This window comes from Vicugna pacos, unplaced genomic scaffold, assembly GCF_048564905.1.
Source record: "Vicugna pacos unplaced genomic scaffold, VicPac4 scaffold_110, whole genome shotgun sequence".
Taxonomy (NCBI): domain Eukaryota; kingdom Metazoa; phylum Chordata; class Mammalia; order Artiodactyla; family Camelidae; genus Vicugna; species Vicugna pacos.
The window spans coordinates 180214-192966 of record NW_027328790.1 but is presented as its reverse complement, the minus strand read 5'-3'; the positions used below and the strand labels follow the sequence as shown (position 1 = coordinate 192966).

General features: G+C 39.4%; 1 protein-coding gene and 1 long non-coding RNA gene across 2 annotated transcripts in view; one reads left to right on the top strand and one right to left on the bottom strand.

Moving 5' to 3' along the window:
- The window catches only part of LOC140694902 (uncharacterized), a 1054641-nt gene that overhangs the window by 924187 nt on the left and 117701 nt on the right, over positions 1-12753 (top strand). The gene's annotated exons all lie outside the window — the stretch shown is intronic.
- LOC140694901 (uncharacterized) lies at positions 1991-5366 on the bottom strand. Its single transcript, XR_012070567.1, has 4 exons — positions 5241-5366; positions 3929-3987; positions 3013-3207; positions 1991-2266 (listed from the first exon to the last, which is right to left on the bottom strand). It is a non-coding gene; the product is annotated as an uncharacterized lncRNA (long non-coding RNA).

Sequence of the window (12753 nt, the reverse complement as noted above, 5' to 3'; positions counted from 1 at the left end):
CTTTCCTTTCTCTTGTACTAGCACCAGATTATTACCCACCCAGCCTTAACATGGGTCCTGACTCCACTTACCTCCCTCCCAAACACCACATGAGATGATTCCTCAACCTGGATGTGGGACCAGCAATTACAAGAAGCTTTAGTGGAAAAGAACTGGTTATGCACAGATGCCAACTAAACACTGTAGAATCCTGGTGTCCCACATTAGTAATCATGACAGCTGTTTGCAAGTGTCCCCAAAGTTCATTTAAGACTCTCACTGCTAATTTTGCTGGGACATAAATATGAAACATGTGGACTGCTGGGCTGGACTGCTAAGCTGGGTCTCTAATCCAGGAAGCTCAGTGTCTGCTCCCTGCACCCAGCTCCCTGTTCTGTTCATGCATGTGCATCAAGAAGCTGTTTAATGTCCATTTTAATATCTTAAACAGTGCATTTCAATATTGTCTTCATCCACAAATACGTGTACCACACAGTAGTAATGATCAATCTTAGTATTTGCTTTCTTTGGTCTTAGAGAGTCAGATAAACAGATAGCAAAGATAACAAAGTCATAGAGGGCTATAATATAGTATTTCCTTTATTTCAATGGCAAGATTTATTTAAAGAGCTTAGATATAACATCCTTGCATTTATGGCATCATTAAGCATCTGAAGCTGTTACATTATAAAAACTTCATTTCTAGCGAGATGTTATCAGTTAGAGAAGTGCTCGTAAATTTGAGGGGTTGCTGTCATCTCAGACGGAGTCCCTAAAAAATGTCAGCAATCTGCAGTATTGCCATCATGACAAGAACCCAGACAGATGAAATTTGGAAAGCCCTGTGGCTTTCTAGTGCACAGACATAAAATGTTATTTCAGAGGGAAAAGCCTGAATTACAGAAAGTGATAAATGAAATGGTCTAACATGCATTTCTCTTTCAAAGAACTAATACGTCTTTTGTCGATAATAACATCTGTCAGTAATTATGAAAAGAGCTGACAGATGCATAGTACTTAATATAAGCCAGGGCTGTTGTATCACTGACACAGATTCATTAATCCCCATAGCATCTCTACGAGGTTGGTACTACAATTATCCCCATTTTATTGGTGAGGAACTTGATAGACACAGAGGGTAAATGACATTTACAAGGTCGACAGCGAGAAACCAACACAGGTGTTCCAGCTTGAGTCTACGCTCTTGGCCACTTCTCTTTTTTTTTTTTTTGGTGGTGGGGAGATAATAAGGTAATTCTGGTGGGGGAGGGGAGGTAATTAGGGTTATATGTCTATTTTAGAGGACGTGATGGGGGCTGAACCCAGGACCTTATGCTTGCTAAGCATGCGCCCCATCACTTGAGCTGTGCCCTCCCCTCTAGAGTCTATGCTCTTAGCTTCTAATCCTCACTGTCCCACATGGTAACTGTGGGGGAAGTACAGTTCGTTCATTCATTCGCTCGTTAAACTCAGCTTTCCCAGTGCCTGAGATTCAGCAGTGAACAAGACAACATGCTTCCTGCCTTAAATGAGCTTGTCGCCTCCTGATATATTATCTTCATTTTACCCAGGAAGAAACAAGGTCAAGAAGATTAGCCTTTTCCTGTTAACACCGGAGGATACATGAGGTGCTTTATTTCAATTCTGCCATTTGACTTACACCATGGGGAGGGAAAGCTGCCTTGCAAATCCTGGAGCTCACAAACCTGTTAATCCTGAATTTTTTTTAACACTGTCCCTTACTTGATACTTGATCTGAGAAAGGATGAAGTAAACCTAAAAATGTTCTAAGAGAGCTTGTGGTTTATACAAGGTAACTAACCAGCCACTGTTTACTATCCTAACAGGAATCTGTAGGCATATTTCTTTTCTTTCTCTTTTTTCCTTTTTATGGGCAGCTTTTAAAAACCAAATCAAACCAACCAAACCAAATCACTGATAATTCAACAGCAGGTTCTAAATCACCCCCAAGACAGCAGCTAAACTCGGTTTAGACTTACAATGCGGTTTCTGGTGGTTGGATTGGAGAATGTATCTCTATGCTGAATATAAAAGTCATTCACGGAGCTCTTCTCAAATAGGGCAAAGAAAAGCTCTTGTTCCGGTTGTTGATACTTTCATCCACTTGGAGGACTTTCATAAAACATCTCAAGTTATCAAAGGCTGAGGACCGGGTTTTCAGATCATTGGGCTTCAGAGGCAATATTATGTGCAGTATCTCAGCGTATGTACAGAACACCTCCCACAGGGGGTGTACTTTTGCAAATACAAGCTTGTCATCCAAAACCTACATTGGGAGAATGAAAACACAAACCGGGAAAGTATTTTCACATTTTTAGTACACAGATTTTTCTTACGTTGCTGGTAGTTAAAGCACTTGTGTAAACACACACATATGTCACACTGGTAAAAGTGAAGATATAATAAAAATAGATTTGCAATCCATCATACATTTTTGCCTTAAAGATAATTTCTTTGTTGAAATTACTGAAAAGTTATTTAAAATCCTTACAGTTCCTTCGTAAAATAACCAATGTTTTAGATGAAGAAAAGCAAACTTGTTAATTTTTAGTCCAAATTAGTAACTAAAAATAGAAACACCAAAATATTCTTTGCAGTGGTATTGTAATGACAATTTTTTAAATTTCTGAAACCTAGGACTATTTACATATCTGTTCAATATAGTGTTAAACAGCCATTAAAAGGGATTTAAAAGATTTATATTTATTGATATGGAATATATAATAAAAGGAGAAAGTAAAAAAATGTGAAATGATAATTTTCCTTTTTGGAAGGGAAAAATATCTTCATTTGAACAAAAAAAGTTTAGAAGGATTTTATGATTCTTTATGTATAATTAAGGTACAGATGATTTTTAATTCCATTGTTCTTTCATTTTCAATTTTGGGGGGAAACTTTTTATAATAAAAAAATCTTTAAAAATGTTCTTGCATAAATACATTAATAGATATATTTATGACTATATTCTCTGGCTATTAAAAAAGATCTCCTAACTGTAGATCTGAAACATACATTCCATAATGCAGATTCTGAGTGACTCGCCTCCCAGCCCACAGCGAAGGCACGGCTAGTGTGACATGTTTCAAATACCATTCCAAGGAACATGCAGGCTCCCAGCCAATGGCTGCAAGGGGACTGACACTGATCTGGTTGCTCCCAGCTGCAGACCATCACAGATGAGGTTAGATCCACAGGCTCATGTTTTCTCTGTCAAAAGAAATCAGAAAATGTTAGGCTTTTACTTTCACCAGGGAACAAGAAGTTGTTTTTTTATGCAAAAAAATAACAACAAACCAATTTGAACCTGATGAAAAGACATTTACTCAAAACAGCACAGTAGCAATGAAAGTGTTCTGGCAGACAGGGACTTGTTGGATTCCTGTGAGTGCTGGACTCCTCACATGGAATTTCCTTGGCACTCCAGAAGGCCTGTGGTTGTCCTCATGGGTTTGTGGCCATAAGTGGTGCACAAAAGTCTCTGGCTTTGCCACAATTTCAAAGCCTTTTTGGCTTATGAAAGGTTTTGTCCTCAAATGGAGTTTTCTTGAGTCCAGTCACTGATGTCATTTACCAGAGTTACAGTCCAGATCTGATATTCTAGACTCTTAATATCTTGCAGACATTCAAATGGTTCAGGTTTGGATGTGTATTCACCTCTGCAGGCCTGGACCAAGTCCGATAAAGACACCCGGACAAGTTCAGCAAAATAAAAAGAAATTTTCCTCTCTGCAAGACTGAAATGTCTGTGAAGCTATAAAAACATCTGCACCTACAAAAATAGGGAACCAACTCATCAATAACATATCTATCCATAATGCATGGACATTCAAAATAAATACTGTATTTACTCCTATTAAATTCTATCTGGTTTTTGCCAAACTGTGTCCTAAACTGAAAGGAAGGTAGGTAAATGTAGAGAATTTTTTACCTTTTAAGGAAAAAGGAACCCTCCTACTCGATTGGTGGGAATGTAAATTGGTGCAGCCTCTATGGAGGACAGAAGAGAGGTTCCATAAAAAAATGAAAATAGACTTCCGTGTGATCCAGCAATCCCATTCATGGGTATATGTTTGGAGAAAAATTTAATTCAAAAAGACACATGCACCCCAATGTTCACAGCAGCACTATTTAAAATAGCCAAGACACTGAAACAACCCAAATGTTCACTGACAGATGACTGGATAAAGAAGTTGTGGTATATTATATATATATATATATGTATATATACATGTATACATATATATACACACACATATATACATACCATGAACACACACACAAATGGAATACTGTTCAGCCATTAAAAAATAAAATAATGCCATTTTCAATAACATGGATGGACCTACAGGGTATTATGCTAAGTGAAATAAGTCAGAGAAAGATAAACAAATATTCTATGTATTAACTTATATGTATATCTAAAAAATAAAACAAATTAATGACTATAATAAAACAGAAATAGACTCACAGGTACACAGAACAGACTTGTGGTTACCAATGGGGAGAAGGAGAAGAGGGGAGGCAGGGAGGGGTTAGGGGATTGAGAGGTAAAAAGTACTACGTATAAAATGGATAGGTTACAGGGCTGTATCATACAGCACAGGGAAATATAGCCATTATTTTATGGTGACTTTAAATGGAATATAATCTATGAAAATGTTGAGCCTCTATTTTGTACACCTGAAACTAATATGATGTAAATCAACGACTCAATTACAAAATTTTTAATCAAAGTTTTCTTTTCATATTATTTGCAATAAGTTAGAAGCCAGCACTCTCAATAGAAACATAGTGCAAGTCACAATTTTCCAGTAATTCCATTTAGAAAATAAAAAGCAATAAGTGAAATTAATTCCAGTAATAATTACATTTATCCCAAAATATCCAATACACTATCATTTCAAAAGTGTGATTGACACTTTTAAAACTTATTAATAATATTTTACATTATTTTTGTTGTACGAAGTCTTGAAAATCTATTATGTATTTTCCACTTATAGAACATCTCAATTCACAATAGCCACATGTGGCTCGTGGCTACCATACTAGACAGACCAGATTACACCATTCACACTTCTGATAAATTAGCTGCTCTTTCTTATTTAAAAAACTTGCAGAAAAGGGTTTAGATATGGCCTCTATCAAACAAAGCAACCGTGACGGTTGGGGATTATCTTCATTATAAAGTGAAAAATTAAGGTAAGAGAGCCATGCTTACACGTATGTTAATGTAACAATACCTTCTTAATTCATTCAGGACTTTACAATCTTTCTTCATATGCCAAGGATTCACTGTCACTGCGCAATGTTTTTCACTATTATCATCTTCGTGATTGAGAGGCTTCTGATGACCCTGCTTTGCGCATCTGTACATAAATTAACAAAACAGAGAAAAAGACCTTATTTAAGATAATTTAGGGGGGAGGGTATAGCTCAAGTGGACGATCATGTTCTTAGCATGCCCAAGGGCCTGGGTTCAATTCCCAGTACTTCTTCTAAAAATAAAATAAATAAATAAAAACCTAATTACCACCCCCCAGCAAAAAATTAATTTATTACTTTAATTAAAAGTTAAAAAAAGATAATTTAGTGCAGGCTTATCAGGCTACAAGAGCTACAATGAATGCCCCCACCCATTAATTTAGAAGAAGTCTCACAGTATTTCTCAACATAAAGGCTAAAATATAATTGAGAACACTTCCTGATGGTCAGAATCATTTTAACAAAAATGTAGATAATTACGTCCGTGGTGTCAAATTTCTGTAAGAGTTGGGCATGGAACATTTAGTAAAAGTGATTTTGCAGCTATCTTTGAAAGAAATGCTGAGAAATGATCTTTTCTGTTGGAAATTAGCCTGCTTTTAAATTCTTCAGTAGGCATACGTGTTTACAAACCAGGCAGGAACTGGATTATATTTTACATATACTTTAGAAACTGATTTGAATTTTGCCCTTTACCTGCAAGGCTATTTCTTAGGTAATAACATAAGCCCATTTCTTAGGTAATAACATAAGCAGGCCACTATACTAAATTTTTTTTCCCTGTTTGCTTAATCCTCACAACAACTCTGTAAGCTGCTATTATTACCCCCATATAACAGATAAAGAGCTTGAGGCAGAAAATAATTTGGGTAACTTGGTAAATGGTGGAGCTGGGTAAGACTGCAGCCAGTCTGACACTCAAGTCCATTCTTTTCACCAATGTCGGATACTGCTACCTACATTCAGCAATGACCGCTAATTTCATATTTAAGTGTGTCATTTCAAAAAGTGCAAAGCTATATTAGTACTGCTGTGTAAATTATCCGTTTGAGATGTGATTGCCAAAAAAAAAAAAGAAATAAAATCAGGGTGCCACTGAGGGGAGGGCAAACTGCATATGGACGGACACAAGGGGACTTTATGAGGACAAAGTTGCACAAATCTAGAAATAGATAAAATGGCTGACTTGTACAATTATAATGTGTGAATTTTATGGCCTGTAAATTACACCTTAATACAGCTATTAAATTAAGAAACTGGGATACCAAATTAAGACTAAAACACATATATATATCACACAAAGAACAACAGGCAAATATCAATATTTACTGCACCATTTTCCTTCATGCAGCTTCCGATCCTCACCCGTTCCTGAAAGGATGATTCATTTTTAAAATAGTCTTTAAATTTATTCAGCAAATAATTTTTGACTGCCTACTATGTACCCAGGACTAGTCTAGGCACTTGGAATAGATCAATAAACAAAACAAAATTCCTGTCCTCACGGAGCTTGGTTGGAGTCTAGCTGGGATGGGGGTGGAGATGACAATTCACACAACAGAGCAGCAGAGGAGGTGGCATGTTAGGAAAGAGGAACCATGGAAAAATCAAAAAAGGGCAAGGTAAAGAGAGTTGAGGGTATGGGATGAGGGTGATGTTGTATTAAATACCAGAGCAGGCCACACTGAGGACTGAGGTTAGAACTAAGACTTGGAGGTAAGAAGTCCCAGGTGGACGGAATAACCATCACCAAGGGCAGCGCACACCTCACATGTTCCAGAATGGGGACACGGCTGGAGCTGCGGAGAAGGGTCAGTGCAGGTCCTTCATGGCCTTGGAGGACGTTGTAAGGACTGTGGCTTTTACCCAGAGTGAAATGGGGAGGCACTGCAGAAGGACGACACTATCTAACTTAGGTTTTCGAGGCTCATTTGACTGCCGGGTGAGAATAGTCAAAACGGGTCAGAGATGAAAGGTGGGAAGCCTCTGAAAAGGGCTGTGCAGGAGGAGAGGACAGTGGCTCAGGGCAGGGAAGCAGCAGTCGAGGCAGGAGCCATGGTGAGAAGTGGCTGGGTTCTGGATATGGTTTAAAGGCAGTGTTAAACCAGATCTATTGACAGAATTCATGTGGTATGTCAGTGAAAGTCAGAGTAACTCTAAGGTTTTTAACCCAAGCAGCTGGATGGATTAAGTTTCCACTAACTGAATGGGGGAGGTTGCAGGAAGAACCAGTTTGGGGGGTAGGAGAACAAAGGGCTCAGTTTTTACACATGTTGCTTTTAAGATATCAGAGTTTCAATTGAAGGTGTCAAATCAGTAGAAGATTGTAAGAGTCCAGAGTTGGAGAGAAAAATTCTAGCAGGAGACAGAAATGTGGGAATCATGGGTCACACAGGTGGCACAGGAAGACATGAAACCCAGGTAGTCAAACATTAAGATAACCTGGCATTAACCATAGAAGTTGTCCTTGAGGGCCTGCCTAGTAGGTGTGGATATCAGTCCTAATTCCTGACCACTCGAGTTTTAAAAAGCAACTTACAAATGAATTCGTGCAAGACACTGCCTCCAGTGGGTGGGTCCAGAGCTGGAGTGGGAGAATTGGATGGTGCACGCTACTCCCTACGGTAGAATGTGTGTGTGTGTACACATGTGTGTGTGCGCAGGGGGATGAGATACACCTGGCTTAAGAAAAAGAGCAAATAAGTCTAGAAGCTGAAAGATGAAAGAACATCCAGATATGGTAGAGGGAACAGGGGAAACACTGTGTACTGTAAGACATATGCCCATAATGCCATTTCCCACCATCCTTTCATCAGGAACACAGTTGGAAAGGGGGGAATTATGTAGATACGTGTGATGTACACAAACTTTCTGACTATGTAACACTGAATATCTACATATGTAGCAAGTTAATGATATTTATATCTGCTTCAAATTTAAAAACAAGTTCACAACAGAGGGAAAATAAAATACTGAGGACTGGTAGAAGTATCATAGAAGGCCTTTCAATGCTCAGAATGGAAGCAAAAGCAGCTTCACCCCACAAAGAATGTCAATAAGAGTCAAGAATGTTTATATTTGCTTAAGAAATTGAGAGTTACAACTTCCTGCTTTAAAGAATTAACATAAGACAGATACCACACTATAAGCAACGTCTATACTGGAGATTTCTTAAAGCTATTTTAGTTCCTGCTTGTTCTGATGTACTCCAGAAACTCTGCAGAGAAAACCTTCTATTCAAAGGCTTAAAGGAATAAAAAAAGAAATAACACTGCATTCTTTTCAGTGTTCTCTGTACTGAAAGTCAATTGCAAATGCAGCACCCTGCCACAGGTCTACATTTTTAACAATAAAGACCTTTGCGCAATTTTTCAATTGCTATGTGACTTTGGGTCAGTCTCTCACTAAGAAGCAGAATGGAGTACCAGAAAATGACACATCAGGTCTAAAACTACAGATGTGGGAGATGAACCTACACCAGGAAACAGCTAAGTGGGAGGGTAAGGTTTACCTTTTAAGTTACCGTAAGTGCAGTTACACCTGCTCCCTGCTTCCCCTGTGAAGTGAAGAGCTAGTCTTTTCCAGAAAAGCTCTCATTCTGAGAACTGTCTTCTTTAAAATATTCGGAGATTCTCTTTTAAGGTTCTTTCACTTTTAAGCCTTTCCCCAACTCTACATCCTATAACAAGTGTAAAAATTATCCTATAGCCTATTGTTACAGAACATACTCTACAAAAGCTGAGGTTTCCCAGGGTTTGGATCCCAGAACTCTGCTACCAGATAATCCTAAAGCTTTCCTTCCATAACAGACTCTTCTGCCAATTCCCAGCTGCGGGCAAATTCGGCTTCTCAGACCAGGTAACTTTCTAACTCTGCCTACGAACACTCTGCTGCCAGTAAAGGAACTCTCAGACAGAAAGCACACAATGCCCCTAGTGAGGGTTGCCTCCTTCAATCAATCAAGATGCCATCACCAAGCAAATATTTAAACCAACTGCAAAACCTCTGAAGACAACTTACAAACAATATACTTTCTATGGAGGCATACTATTTGCTCTGGAATAGTGATTTCCATTGGAAGGAACAAAGGACCACATGACCCAAGCAATTTTTTAAAACTGCACATAACCATCCCTCTTCACGTGAGGATTCAGGCAAGACGGTCTTACAGGCCTAGGTGTAACAGAATGACAGCACCTCTAGGAGTAGGGTGAAAAGTAGCGAGGTAGACTTCTAGTGAAAGGGGGTGATGTAATAGGCCCCATCGCCCACTTACCTACCAGCACAGGACAATCATCTCAGATCGAGAACAAACACTTTGGGAAACAGGTTGTTTATATTTTTATGGTATTCTGGTGGAAATAACGCCCTGAGTCATGTGAAGTTGTGGCTGCAAAATTGAACAGGGGACTGGACATTTTCACATTCAGGACAAAAGTAGCCCCTGGATAGCCACCATATCTGCTCTCCCCTTTGCCTGTTCACCCCAAAAGCTGCAGGACTCTCCTGCTTGCAATGACACCCACCACTTCTCACAAATTCTTGCAAAGTTCACATCAGCAGCTGGTGGTGTCAAAGTCGCCATTTGTACTGCTATGAAGTCCCTCCATTACTTTATATCCCTTCTATTTTCTCTGTTGTCTTCCTAGCTACACTTGCATCCACAAGATGGTTACCGCACTAACATTGCCTCTGTAATCAGTCCAGGATATAGGAAGTAGAGATTCAACTGTAACCAGTCCCAGAATACTTGTCATCCCACTCTAGTGTCCCAAAAAATACTCTGGCATCCCTCATCTCACTCAAAGAACCACTGCATTACTTAGAGGTTGTAAAATTAGAGGGCTTTCTCTACTGGGAAACACTGTGGCTTGTGGTAGAGTTGTGATTTCAGTTTTTGCAACTACTTACAGGCAAAAAGACATGGCCCGCAAATTTTCTTCAAGCGTTTGATATTTAAACTTTCATTAGATACAGAGCCGGTGGACTAACCGCAATCTATGAACATATGGTCATATCATCAAATAATGTTCATGTCTACCTTACAGACATGTAAGGACTTGGATTACACCTGCAGCCTCTAGGCCTTTAGAATTGGATGTGAAGCATCCTGTGAGATAAAAAACCTCCTATCCAGTCACAGAACACAATTACAGACAACATGACACTAATGTCACCGAATACTTTAGTATAGTCCATGTATGGTTAAGTTACATCTCCAATTTCTCAGAGCTGGAAAGGAGATGTCTAGAAAAGCTGGAAAAGCCCAATTACCAAAACAGCTCAAAAGTTAAAGCAGACTCCTGCACCTCCCAGAACAGAGGGCGGAGGGGGCATTGCCCACCACTCTGTCCTCCCCCAGGACGTGGCATGTGGGGAAGCAGGCAGGAATGGGTGGCTGGGACTCGGAGGTGGAGAGGTGATGAAAGCAAGAGTGGAACTGCTCTGGTCCTAGAACAACAGAGCTGTAAAAAGCTCGGCTTCAGTTCAACCAACTCCCTCTCCCACTTTCCCTCCCACCTACGTGACAAACAGAGCACAGCCAGGCACTTTCTGCCCATGACGGTGACTACTAGCAGGAAAGGGACCAGGATAAAAGCATGTCCTATAAAAGATCAGTCTGATTTTAAGGCTATGTTATAAACAATGAACAGCACTCTCAGAGTGGGACACTTGTGAGGCGCTCAAGTAGGGAGGAGGAGGTTGAGGATCCATTTCCAGCACTTCCATGTCTTTTATCACTCCTATTTCTGACCTTTCCTTTGCCACTTTTTGTAGCACTGCCATCACTGGCAGGTAAAGGGGCAGCAATGTGACTTGGCCGTTTGGCTGATGGGGCTACATTTCCCAGCAGTGGAATGAAAAGGCACTGGAAGAGGATCAGCTGGAAGATGTGCACTGCGGTCCTGGCCTGTGCCAAACACTAACCAGGTGATCCTGGGTTAGGCTCTTAGTCTCTCTGGGCTTCCGGCTGTTTACTTATAAAATAAGGTTTTGTCATTACACAAATATATCCAATATGAAATGTAACGTGAAAGTCAAACATAATGACATCTCACCTGCTTGCCTCAGGGAACTGTACAAGCACTGAACACTATGTGAATGTAAACACAGTCTTAAGAAAACTATTGAGATAAAGCGCTAAACTGAACATGGAGATAAAGTTTTTTGGATTTTCTTGGCTTTCTTTTTTAACTGCAACACTGAATTAATAGTTATTAGCTATAATCCACACCACCACCACTGCGAATAAATAAAGAAGGCAAGCACTGCCTGGATGCCTGTTATTGCCCGATGCTAAGCAGGGTGAGGGGTATAAAGGAGGCTGAACAAGTGAGTCTTCTCCAGTTACCAGCTAAGTGAGGAGACACATTGGAAATCACCCAGGAATGGTACCAAGTCAGTACTCAAATCCAAGATTACAGGCTACTGATCATAAACAGTACAGGAATACAAAGAAGAGCTAGAAGTATTTGGAATAAATAGGGAAGACTCTATGAAGGGGATGGGGCTCCAACTAGTTCTCAGGGCAATTCTAATCTGTTTTAACTGAGGACTGGATAGGAAAAGGCTGGTGACTCCTGGTTTTTAATAAGGCACAGGTTACCCTAGGAGGCTAAGTTACATAATGATTGGAAAAAATAATGTAAGTCCAAAATGATGAAGGGTCGAGACTCCCTGGCTGAGATCTGGTTGTGTTAAGTCTTTGACTTGACTGTAGATGTTGGAGCACCAAAACTCTAGGTTGACTGAAAGGGGGGGAGAGAATATCCAAGAATTCAGCAGAAGGAAAAATTCATGTATCAGGGATGAAAGCTCTTCATCAGAGTATCAGCAATCAGAATAGACACTTGAAACCAACAACATACAGTTCAAGAAGCTGACAAAATGTGGAGGGTGGTGAGAGAAAGACAAATCAAAGACCACTCCAAGCCTTTGTGTATTCAAGACCGGAAGAATGATTATCCCACTGAATAAGTGGAGACGCTGCAAGAAAAAAGATTATGAAATCAGCTTTAGACATGTTGAATCTGACGTATGAGCTAAGAGTAGGTTTTCTCTAAGAAGCTCAAAATTCAAAACTGAAGCACAGATGTTGAGTACAGACTTAAGATGCAGATGGACAAGACATGATAAATCTCCTAAAAGAAAACATAGGCAAAACATTATCTGACATAAATCTTAGCAACATTCTCCTAGGGTAATCTACCCAGGCAATGGAAATAAGAGAAAAAAATAAACAAAAGGGACGTAATTAAACTCATAAGTTTCTTCACAGCAAAGACAACCATAAGTAAAACAAAAGGAAACAACAAACTACGAATGGGAGAAAATATTTGCAAATGATACGACTAACAGAGGCTTAATTTTCAGAATATATAAGCAGCTCATAGAACTTAATAACAAAAAAACAAACAACTCAATCTTAAAATAGGCAGAAGACCTAAAGAAGCATTTCTCCAATGAAGACACAAATGGCCAATAGGCACA